Genomic DNA, 13278 nt, shown 5'->3' on the forward strand with positions numbered 1-13278 from the left:
ATTCTCGGTGTTAGAGTATCCTTATCACTACAACAGACTGCAGTTGCTATTGTAATCTGTTAATAGAAAACCTGTAGTTTAGCTTTTTAGTTTTYACAGTGAAAGTGAAATAAATTTGGCTAAATAAATTGCCTTATGCCTAAAAGTATTGGAGGAAAATTTAAATGCAATAGATTGAAATTGAAGATAAAAGCATTTCTTTTTAAGAGAAGAGAGGAACTATGCGGGTACTCAGTTTACACATGYCTTTTAAAGATTATGTCCTTTAGAATATCATTCTTTGTAAAGTTTGTGCAGAGACAACTGTAGGGCATTCCAGCCTGTGGGAATTTTTGTAGGAAGGCAGAGAACAATTTTTCCTGCCTTTATATACTTTTTGTTTCAGTGAGTTGTGTCACTGCATTTCATACTGTCATACATGCTGTAGTCCTAGCACACGAGAAAACTCAGGTTTTGCTGATTTCAAAAACATCAGGTGTGGATGAAATTCCCTCCTGTGGGATCAGTATCAGGGTCAGGYTGATACCAGCAAGGTGTTGCCAAGAGAGGGCATCCCTGTAGCGTGACACAGCAAGGCACAAAGGGCATGTCTGAGTTTAAGGGGACCTCCCAATCAAAACCATTACAACATTCAGCAAGGCTTCTTTTAGGGCTCTCTCTCACAGTTCTTCATTTGYTTTTTTCCCCTTCTGGTCCAAGGATAGACAGTTACAAACATCTGATCTGCCCATGAAGCCCTAGACTTGGGAGTTCTGGGGAGGTGCCCTCTGTGTCCTGACAGCAATCCCTTAGGATGATATTGATGTGAATTAAAAATTGATCAAGTTGATCGTGCAATTAATTAGAAAATCTATTGTTTTATCTGACAAATGTTTTCTATTTAGTAAATTGATGAGRGAGGCTCAAACCTAACATTTACTGAGCTGGTCAGTTTGCTCTGTTTTCTCTTAGACCTGTYGGCAATGTAGGGGAATTAGGTGGGTGCAGCTGGGCACATCTGTATTTAGTAATGAACGACCACACAAAATACCTGTTTGTTTCTCTATTTTGTTGYTCTTTGATGTCTCCAACTACATCAGCATGCTAAAGTAAATTTCAGAATCTTCACAAAAATAATCATTTAGGGCAGTTTTATTTTCTTTCCTTTTTAAATTAGTGTTATAAAGGTARGTAGAAGTTCTTAAAAGAAAGCAAATGATGACACCTACTCAAGGAAATGACAAAAGGTACCCCCATTTGGATTCTTGCAAAKGCATTGTTCTCTCAGATGTTTCTAGCATGGAGAAAAAAAAGGAATTAAAAAAATAATAATTACATGAAAGTTACTTTAGCCTTCTCTTCACCACATTTTATTGCAATGGATAATCAATGTGTATCTTGGTTTATCACAGCAGCAAGTACTTTAGTTTTCTGGCTCACTACTAGTTCCTCAATAATCATGATGCTTGTACCCAGAGCTCTTCTGCAATRGGAAATACTCAGATTCAAAGGCGTTATTGGAATATATGCTTCAAAATCTCCCTCCTGATGTGAGCCAGAGCACTAGAACAGACAAATTTAATTTACTTTTGATATGGCTGCTGGAGTAAATCAACTATCGTACTTGAGACAACTACAAGGAAGGTTTGAAAATAAGCTATTTTCATTTCCTAATAGCAGTAAGGATGAGACCGCAATGGACTTTTGCCTGTCCTGCCAAACCCGTGAATGTTATCCTATGAGACTTGCAACCTTCACACTTTCTTATTTTCTTGTGCATTGTCCCAGTGCAGAAAATGTATGATATTTATTGCCATGTTAAAAAAAACACCAACAACCCTCAAAACTAAAAACCAAACCAAACCACCAACAACAAAACTACCAAAACCCACCAAAACCGTATTTGATGATGTAATACATGATTAAAAAAACTGTATTTCATGATTTTCACACCAATACCCCTCTCTTGGAAAGGAAATTGATTTTTTTTTTTTCAGACCATCTGTAGTGTGAGACCTTAGGAATCCTTAAATTCCASATGAACAGCAGTAATATCCAGTGGGGGACATATATTTATCTGCTCCAGCAATGACACAAGTATGCATCTGATTCTAAAAATGCACAATTTTTGATGTTCTATATTCCCCTCATAACGGACAAGTAGCTGTCATATCTGATATCACTATTTGGTTTCATTTAACATTCTAATACCAACAGTAGCATATATAAGCTATCACACAGACAAGACTTACCAAAACAAGACCAAAAATTCAGCAGCTTTTTCATCCACTTTGAAGACAATTATCTACTTGGTTATATATATATATGTTGTTTGTTCTGAAAACCTGTAAGCAATTAAAAACCAAAGTAAAATGCACTGGCTCAAAACGTGCTGGATTAGACAGTGTGACATGTTGCTAAGGAAGCCAAGAATGTACTGAGTTTCTAAAAGGAACAGGGTGTTTATGTGGATATAAGAATATCCAKATTTATGGTATTGTAATTCAAAAAAAACCTAGAAGGTGCATATTTGACCAGTCTGTAGTCATTGGAGAAAACCAAACCACACACATCCAATGCTGTTTATTGATATTTGTAGAAAGGTTACTGTTTCCTCCAAACATTCCAYATTAATAACTAGTGAAGATGGGTTGCAAGACCAAGAGTAAATTCCAAGCCTAACTCTTGCTGTGTAATTGAAAACAAGAAAAAACACAGAAATGTTATTACACCATTACTACCACTGCTATGTACCTGGTATACTATTTGGAACAAAACTCAATGGGAAATAACACCCCTATGCTATGTAGATATGCTCTGAGCTAGTATAGAAGATGTTGTAGTAACAACATTAAAGACTGTATTCTCTGGTATTTTCATCTATGCTATTATTGGTCAAGGTTAAACTGATGGCCCTGTTGAGAAAAACACAGCATTTTAAAGACTGCTCTTTGCTGGATTCCTCTCRTAGATGCATTTGTCCTCCTTTTTTGAACTGTGGCCTGTTCCAGAAAAGTTGCCTAAAGTGCCTTCGAGGTACTACAGAGAGATCTCAGTGTTCAGTTTGGTTTCATCATCATCAAAATCCTTTTCCACAAACAATGAACACTGCAGTATTCATTGCCAGTGGCACAAAACAAAGTCTATTTTTGTTATAGCCTGAGGTGCCCTTCCACAACAGATCAACGTTCATCATTTTCTTTTCTGCRGTTTTCTTCTGTCTTGCTGTTCCATTCAGTTATGTGACAAACCCGACTCTTGACATGACTGATGGAACTGTGTGTGACATCTTACATCACCCACTGTAATACCTGACCAAAAGATAGCTTGCCCTGATAAAAAAAAAAAAAAAAAAAAAAAAAAAAAAAANAAAAAAATTCATGCTTCCAGGCATAGATTTAAGAAGAAAAGCATATTTCTCCCACTTACAAGTCTTAGTAAAGTACTTTCTACACAGTGCCTGTTAGCAACATTAATTTAAATAACAAAAACATTCAGAAGTAGGCAGGAAATTTCTCATGCGAACCTCAATTCRTTCATTAYCCTAATAAAACAAAGCGTTAGACAWGGTGTCWTTATCAAAAGAYAAAGTWTAGGGAAGAYCACATCCTTTGTAGAAATTAGATAAATTAATAAAGAGCARTTCCTTTTACTGAAGGTCAGCTCTCAGGGTGATTTTAAAATGTTAGCAATAAAAAAAACACAGAAGTTACAAAAAATTCTTTATTAGCTCATTTCCTTGCACAGCATTGGTATAACTATAGCAAAATGAAAATATTAGGTTAAAGACAGCAAAATCACATACATATTTCCCAAAGAGAGCAATAATCATCACACTTTTTTGTTTACTAGTGTTGCTTACACAAAATGATCTTATTTAGAAGAAATGTGATAAAACTGACATTAAAGTTTTTTTGTTTTTTTTCCTGTAGTAAACTACAGTTTTAAATAYATTCAACTTTTTCTTTCCAGTTTTCCACGGATAGAGTAATACAAGGGCTTATATTTTTTGATTCAATTTTATTTTCGTGGTCTTTAATCCCTGTAAATTAGAACACACACAAATGACCTAAAATGCTAAGGATATTCTGTGGAGAATGTGAGGAGACAGTCAATTAATAGCTTTTTTTTTTTTTTAGAAAGTGATGCAACTTGAGTCCTACTGTCCCATAATATGAAAATCCAAAAATAAAACATGGGAAAACACCATCTTGCACACACAACATAAACAACCCCTCAGGTGTACTTATCACATTTACTGCTGTGATATCAGAGTGATATGCGTACCCTTGCCAGCCATTCTGGATAAGAGACAGCATGAAYTGCCTGAGCAGAGGGTCATACCCGTTGTGTAGAGTGTGGAAATGCCTTGCTAGCAGAGGAACAGAGTATTCTAGTGATCAAAATCTGCGTAAAGCTCCTAAAAAATCTGAAAAATGCAAATTGCTTTCAGCCAGTGTGCCCTGTAACAGATTTGGATTACGGAGTGATGCACTACRTGACACTGTAACCTTGGCCAGTTCCGAGGAAGGAGCATGCCTACACACCGCATATTGAAAGCAGAATAATTCATTCAAATTACCTGCATTGCAGCTGAGCAACTGTTAAACTCCTCTGAAATCCTACAGCCTTTAATGCTACCTCCCAGCCACATACAAAGCCAGTTGTCACAAGATCATACAATTCATTTCTCATGCAATACACAGGAGACAAATTACTGTCAGTGATCAGTACTGAAGTTTTTATCATCTTCTAAAATAAAAGATMCCGGTTTGTGATGGGTTTTTCCTTTCTTTTTTTTTCCTATTTTTTTTCCCCTAGGGGAGGAAAACAGTCAGAGCTTTGTCAGCCTTTTTGGCCATGAACCTTAAAGAACCCACTCAGTTTAGCAGCCTTTATATCTTTGCAGCACTATAAATAAAGATCTGTTTTCCCAAGGTAGGCAGCATTTCAGGAGCAGATACATAAGAGAGAAGAGAAAAGAGAGAGAAAACAAACAATGATGGTTCAAAYTGGGCAGTCACCAACCTAACCCCTCTGACATTGAGGCCGGCAGCTTGCTATAAAATTATCATTTCATTGAAAAGGAGAATTATATTTGATATGCACCAAGGTAGCTTAGACAGAGAAATTGCATGGCATCTTTCCTAGCAACATCAGTGACCTTGTTTTGCCAGGTTATTTTAAATTAAAGGATCCAGTTGTTGCCCAACAACTGCTGGCAGTAGTTCCTCTGYATTAATTGATGCCCCAGAAGGAAATTCACAGGGAAATTGTCTGGCTAAGGTTTATTTTTATTTTTTTTTTCCCATCACAAAAGTCTACCTGCATTTTCTGTAAGATGAAATCCCTTACATTTTCTTTACAAGATAAATAAATGTCTCTCACATCCCTTCCCATTCTTGTACTGCTTCATACCCCTGTGCAACACAAGGATTGATGTGTTAACGCTTGCTCATTTTCATGTCCATGTTCCAACCTTGTTCCCGTGGGGTTCGCTGCCTGCTTTGCAGTGGAGTTGCCCCTTGGAGCAGGGGGCTCCAGTATTGCTGCAGGCTTCTAACATTACAGCCCTGCAAATGTCAAATKGTGTTCTGGTGAAGCCTGCTGGCTCATTTGCTTGGATCTTCCCCTCCAGGCTCTTTCTAGCTTTCCCTTCTTTTCCCTCCTCCCTGGAGAGCCTGATGCCTGGCGTATTTCCCAACTGCATTAGTCATGCCAGAAGCGGAAGCACATATCCTCAGCTAAGCTGGTTCCACAAGCTGCCCAAGAGCCCTCATGAGACCAACAGACCATGCAGCTTTGATAATTTTGCTAGAAATGCACTGTTTATGGATGGGAAAGCAGTAATTGTGTATTTCAAGTGCTGTTTCTGAGCTTTTAATAGTGAAAACTTCAAATTTATTTGGTGTAAAGAAGTAATTTAAGATTATTGTTTAAATATTTTAAGTTCTTTGGACTTCTATCAGGTTTTGATAATCCAGAATTATCTTATATTTAATGMAAACCTATTTGTACTTAGCTGTCAGCATACATGTTATCCCTCAGGAGRGACCCTCTAGCTCTTATGCTATATCTATCTATATTAAAACCAGTGAGAAATACAGAAAATATAACAAAAATATCTTCCCAGCATTTTTTTTTACTACTGACCTCTTTGTCAGGAAAAAGAAATCATAAAAATGCTAGGTGTCCATAAATAAAAAGCATAAACCCATTGTAATATGTTTGTAATGTGTTTTCCCCATATAACTCTCTGAATATTTCTGCTTGTGAACTTCATGGTAACAACAGAGAAAAGGACAACAATATGCAGACGTGGGACTTAGAATCTTGCACTAACTGCTACTGAGCTTCCATGACTTCTATAAATGAAGTGGAAATAATTCCACAGACTTACAGTCCATCTTAACAAAATTGGTGATCAGGATGGGAAAGAAAAATGGAGAAAGAAAAGTGGGCCAAAAAAAATTCGTGCTTCTCCATTCAGAGGCCTGCTGAAAACAATATAAAATGTATTAACGCGGTTTTTAACACAAGAAAGARAAAAAAAATGTGTGGATAACATTTCATAAAATGGATCATAAAGAAGATACAATGGGAAGGACAAAAAAGATTTAGGAAGTTGTCACAATCTATCAAAGATACTATCAGGGTATCAAAGCCGTAGACAAATCTATGAATTAGCCAAACTAGAGACTCTCTTCAAGCACATACTATATGCAAAACCCAGAAATGTCAGGGCTGTTGCTAATGTTTATTCTAAAAATATCTTCTGGCTGTTTTCCTAGTAGGAAAAATTAATATTTGGAAACATGAGCCAGTATAAATCAATTGTTAAGATTTTATTTTGGTAGGTTCATCTGATCTATGCCGAATCCTTTGCCCTGTGTCCTCATCATATCAGTGCACGTCACACTAAATGATGCAAATAGCGCTTGTCATCTTATATTTCTTCTTTAAGCATCTCCCAAGTGAAAAACTTTCACAAAAATTAAGAAAGCTRAAGAAATATGTTGGGTACCTTGACTGGAAGTGAGTGCTGCAGATTTCAACAAGTTCTAAAAAAGCACTGAMTCCTCCAGAAAAAACAAAAATGGCTATAAAATCAGGGGTATCTGAGTCTCTGACTAGAATGAGGAATAACGATTAGCACTGCCCATCCCACACAGACTATGGAAAAATACTGTTTTGTCTATTTAGAAATTTTGGTTATTTCAAGATTTTTGTGGCAATTTTTTTAAAGTGTTCTCTTCATCTATAAGCCATAAACAAAAATGCAAAAAGAGTCACACAACAAACTCCCAACCTTGAGTAAAGCAGCTCTTTGAGAACCAGTAACAACTCTCCAGTGACAGCAGAAGCTTTCTATAATTCTGTAGAAATAAAACAAAAATATTCATATTAGAATTGGATTACACATTTTCATCAAAACATTTTATGAAAGCTTGAAACATTGCAAAGGTGTACTGATTTTGCTGACCTTTTCAGCAGAAATTACTTCAGATGCACAAGTTTCTTACTCTTCCACAGAAACAGAAAGGGGACATAGGAAGACAAAAAGAAAAGACACTGCCCTTTTCAGCCTGAAAATAAGCTTCTTAGGACAAATCTATTTTGGAGGGAAAAAAAAAAATTACAAGGTCAGATTTCCATTAGAGTATATAATAACAATGTTATGACCACAGAAAGAAAGAATAACCCTGGCTCTTGTTTAGAGAACCCTTAGGGCAGATGAGAAGCAAATGACACTCAGTCATCAGTGTTTGCAAATGTACATATGTAGGRTGTATTTTAGAACAATTTAGTTGCAATGTAAAGCAGGTATGTAGCCCTTTTGGTTACTATCCTTAATAATATAAAACCATAAAAATATCACTTAAGAAAACAGAAAACAAAAAGAAAGAGAAGGAAAAGTGTAGAAAGTTTCCACAGCTGAGCCATTTGGATAAAGACCTTGGCATGTTGAAGAGCATAATTGGCTTTTTATCAGCTCCTTCCCTTATCCTGTAGCTTGTAACCTGAGGTGCCAGATGTTCACACCCTCTACCYCTGGCGTGAACCTCTGCACCTGCTTTGCACATCATCAGCTTGCACCCTGATTGTTTGTTTGAGCCATCAACATTCCAGTCTCTGAAAAGCATTAAGAACTACAAAAATACAAAACCAATTACAAGAAGAAGAGGAAGAAGCAGAAGAAGAAGGGTAATAGTGACAATAACAGCAATAACAATAATAAAACTCTAAAGCTAATTATTCAGCCATGTTTCTGACTTGCTTGGTATTTTGGTTTGTTGTTTTGGGGCTTTTTTGTTTGTTTGTTTGTTTGGGATTTATGTTTACTTGTGGTTTTATTTGTTTGGGAGGTCTTCATGTTTGACTGCAACTCCCTTTTAGAGAGAGAATTTCTGTAATAAGAGTGGGAATAATTTCCTTTTATTTCTTGACATATTTCATATCCTRTGATAAGACGATAGTGCTAAGAACCATAGTTCTCTTCCACTCGTCTATTCACTCCTCATTTACTGCACTGTCACTCTCATTTATAGCAAGAATTAAAACTAATGATAAACACAGAAGACAAATAATTAATAAATTAAATAACCAGTATTAAAGATTAGATGGAGATATTTTATGAACTGTGAAGAAGACTCATCATTTTTAATGGCTGAAAATTCATGTTCAGTGTTTTTTTTTTGTCCTAATGAGAATGTTTCTAAGTCACTGAAGCTACATCTCAGTTAAAATATATCAAGAGAAAGTTATTAAGCAGTTTCTTGTTGTCAGTTTCACAGCACTTTCAATCTATGTTAAATTTATCACACTGTTAATGTAGCAGTGGAAAGCCGCAAGAAGGAGTTGACTGAAAGGATTCTACTGCAATTCCCCTTCTAGAGAAAAAGCTCCTGTGAAATGGTTGGTTTTAAAAAATCAGCTAAATAGTTACTCCGTAAAATCTTGATGGACTGCACCTTGAAGACAAGTTTTACAAAGGACTACTCTCCATCAAACTCCATATTTCACTTTTTGCTTCTGACTTGATTTTTGGTGTGAAATAGGAAGAAGCACCATTTAGGAAAATATATTTTTGGGCATTTTGAACAGAAAACTCTGCACTTCTTTTTCAGTAAATATAGTTCTGAATAATTATCTTGTTATTTTAGAAAAGCATGATTAGAATCTAATACCTGAGTTTTTTAGAGTTTTGGGTTTGTCAGATAAATCTGAGAATCTGAATCAAACACTCAAAACAGAAAGGCTAGCAAATGTTTTTTGTTTTTTTTTTTTTTTTTAATATGCTAATACTTTTGTTGTGATAAAAAAAAAATTCAAAATTTAGCCAAAAATGGAAACAAAGCTTCCATTTCTGAACAAATATTTGTGTTTCCTGTTCCTGTCTCAGCATTTATTGATATTTATGCAATAAGAAGCAGAAAATTGTAAAGATCTCACAGGGAAGAAATAGAAAATTTTCCAATAAATCATCCAAGGTATCCCAGTTATCAGATCACTCTAGTACACATCTCAGCAATGTCTATCAAATATACTTATACTTGCTATTATACATTACATTAGCATTTTTTCTATGCTCTTTACTAGAGCAAAGCTTCTGCAGCAAGGAGCAGGGTCTCTGCCATGGTTGGCACTCTTACACTCTTACAGTCTCAGATGAGGAGCATCACCGAGATACACACTGATGTCTTCCACTCATTCTGCCTTCCAGAAAAAAAAAAAAAAAAAAAAAAAAAAAAAAAAAAAAAAAAAAAAAAAAAAAAAAAAGTTGCCAAGGCAAAGGCAATGCCTGTATAGCTTTCCAAATTATTCTCCCAATGACTCTTGCATACATACTTTCCATGGGTTAAGCAACTTAATGGATTGGATCCCCTTTTGTTTTACAAAATGTGGAATATAGAGGATGAACAATGATGTGCAGAAATTTTATTAGTTTTTGTTTAGATGGTCCCAGGTGTATGTGCATTCATCAACTGCAAGAACTGGTCACTCAATTTTTAGAGGTACTACATTTGTATGACCTAATGAGGCATAAAAAACTGAATAAAGGAATAAGCAGAGATTGAGGTAGAAACAAACACAATCAATATAATTCAGAAACTGGTTTGTGCCAATATTTTACTYTGACAACTGCAGGTTTGCCTGTACTAATTGATATTCTCGCACATAAATATAACTGAAAATATAAACTATTAGAGAAAACTGGAGTATATAATATGGAATCAATTTATATATTTATAAATATATTTATTTCTAAAAGTATATTTATTTATTTATATAATATTTGGAATTCAGCTATTTATTTCTGAGGAAAAAATTTCAAATTTTCCCTTAAATATTTGAGATTCAGAAAAAAAAAAATTTATTGGATGCTAGTTATCTTGGGAACCTAAGTTCTTCCTGTGCTGTTACTCAGGCCTGCACTACAGAAACATCTCCATGTCCCTTTGTTGATTTAAATCAGTAACACACACTGCAAGGATGARCTGAGCATGGACACAGAACCTTCCCTGATGGTTCTGTTGTTGTAACCCCTCACATGTATCTGCACAATTGGTGTGTTCCTGCCAGGCTTGAGAGACAAACGCGGTGTGTCTTAGTCTGAAACACATTCTGTCTCCAAGGATGATCTGAGTGTCCAAGTAAAGGTAAATTCAAAGTTAARGGAAGCCATCTCATAATCTTGTACTGACAGGTAGCTTTGCAAATTTTCTCTTTTCTTGGACTAATATTCTAATGAGAAAAGTGAGAATTCCAGAATCTCTCTTCATCTTGTTTGACAATAAGAGGCTATTGTTTGAACTCCAGCAGAAGACTGAGACTAATGTGTTCGAGGCTCAAACTACGTATTTAAGTCTCAGGCTGCAAATATTTAGAGACAGATTTATGATTGCTGAGAGGTTAGTATTTCTTTCCATTCTTATTTTTTAACTCTCKGCAAGCGTCAAAGAATTTACATGGTATATACCATCTCACCCTCATTGAATTCCAATAGAAAAATTCCTGAGCATTCATTTGATATTATGTTTTTCAGTTATTAGTAATAAATGATGACATTGGTGTCCTTATATTCAAATCCTGAATGGAGTAAAATTTTATGGAACGGGAAACTCATTAATTTAGGAATTATTGCAATATTAAGCTAGTCAAAATACAATGTCTCTTTATAAGATTATCTATCTGACTAGGCTGGTAAAACCAATACTAATTTACTCTACTTATTTTACCAAAATATCTATATATGTCCCTCATTTCCCTTTTATTTATTTATTTATTTGAGCTTCTAGTTACATGGTAAACATTTGTATCCTTCAAGAAATGGAAACTCTAGGGTAAAAATTGGCTCCACAGGATGCAGTTGGGATATTTGGAGAATCCTTTCTTCAGTCCTGACAACCCTAGACTGAAGACAGTCGAACTAATATATTTAAGATGATTTAAAGAAGACAATTGGCTATAGACTCTCAAATTGGTAAAGATTCTATAGTAGCACASCATTGACATAATCTATGCAAAGTGTTTGAATTTTGTTAATGGCTAAAATCAGTAAAGAACTTCAGAAGAATATTGTTCATTGAGATATAACTGTTTGAGGGGTGTTGACATATGTGACAAGAATGGATAGAAGAAAAATAAGCCAATGAAACAGATTACCACTGTTTTCCAGTATAATAGTAAGATGTTCTACTCATGGACTCTTCTACATTAAGAGTTTTTAAGGGAAAAAAACAAAACAAAACAAAAAAAMCCCAACCCCSAACTAAACAAAAAGTYCCACAAAACAATCTACAATAGTTAAAATAGAGAGCCTGTCAAACTCAATATTGAAACTGCTGTGAGGAGGTAGAACCCTTTTCCCCAGGCATATCTTCCATTAACATTAGATGATGAGTGATAACTCTTCCTTTCAAAAGTTTTTCTCTGACTCTATGACTAGTGAAGAAAAAAGYGAAGAGCAAACTTTTGTGCTGAAGCCAGCCAGAGCTTAGATGGGATTAGAGAATTAAAATAAAAGATTAGCAGGATTTTAGAGAGAAATAGAGTGCATTTTGTTACAATTAAAAGCCTAGTTTACACATAAAAAAATGAAGCCAGCAAATTGACCTTTTCTTGTTTGAAATAGCTTCCAAGTGAGACAAAGTGTCTTATGCCTTCACACACCAAAAAAAAAAAAAATAAAAAAAAAAAAAAAAAAAAAAAAAAAAAAAAAAACAAAAAAAAAAAAAAACAAACAAAAAAAAAAAAACAAAACCAAAAAGACCCCACCAGAAAACCCAACCAGCAAAAACTGGATTTCCTTCAATTTCAAATAGTACAGCAAGGAAGTGCAAAATCACCTATAGTTTAAAATAACTTAATGGCTATGATTTATATGGTATTGTTTATTTTGTTCCCAAATGGTCAGGACACTTATCCATGTTATAAAATATTACGTAGRTAATGTGACTGCACTACTATAATTCTTTTTGCTCCATTTAATTTTCTTACTTTTCTGCTCTTTTTATGACATTTTTGCATGTGGTTCCTCATATCATTACATATGGTGGATGTTAGCTTGAAGATAACATACCCTTGAAAAACTCACTGAAATCTTTTCCTCTGTCTGTGCCTTATTAACATCACATTGTATTTTTAGTAACAGCAGCATCACACCATTGATGTTTGAGAGAACAATATCATAAAAATAAAGATCAGCAAGCTTTATTTGCTGCTTAGAGTACTAAGGAGGAAAGAATGTTTAGTTAATATAGCTCAGAAAATGGGATGGGGGGMGAAAATTTTGCAAAGGAACTTTTTCCAATACACCTCATTTCAATTGTAGCCAAAGTAGTCATATGTTAGTACCTATCAATTTGAAGATAATCAGCAAAATCCCCAAATCTTTGCATCATTATATTGATAATGAATGATCTAGACTGTTTTTGTTTTGGGTAATAGACTTTGAAAATTCCATTGCCTTACAAGTACACACACGTGTCCCTGCAAAAACGTGAACTCTCACATACCTGTGAGAAACTTTTCACTCAGAGTTTCCAACAGCTAAATATATCAAAGATACCCCTTTGATACATCAATCATCATTCAGGACATGTGATGGGTGCAGTCTAGCAAACATGTCCAGAGAGTAATCTGACATATTAGATAGTTTTTTACTTTTATAGATTATAATAATGTCTTCTCATGTAATTTTTTTATATTCCTGAGGTTTCTCATAAAGATGCTCACTGCATCCTTTTATCAATTCTTTAGAGCTCTTCTGTATTTCCAGCTTTGTCTGTACCAACT

The sequence above is a fragment of the Malurus melanocephalus genome, unplaced genomic scaffold (assembly GCF_030028575.1).
Source record: "Malurus melanocephalus ecotype Western Australia unplaced genomic scaffold, MMel_1.1 scaffold_1, whole genome shotgun sequence".
Classification (NCBI taxonomy): Eukaryota; Metazoa; Chordata; class Aves; order Passeriformes; family Maluridae; genus Malurus; species Malurus melanocephalus.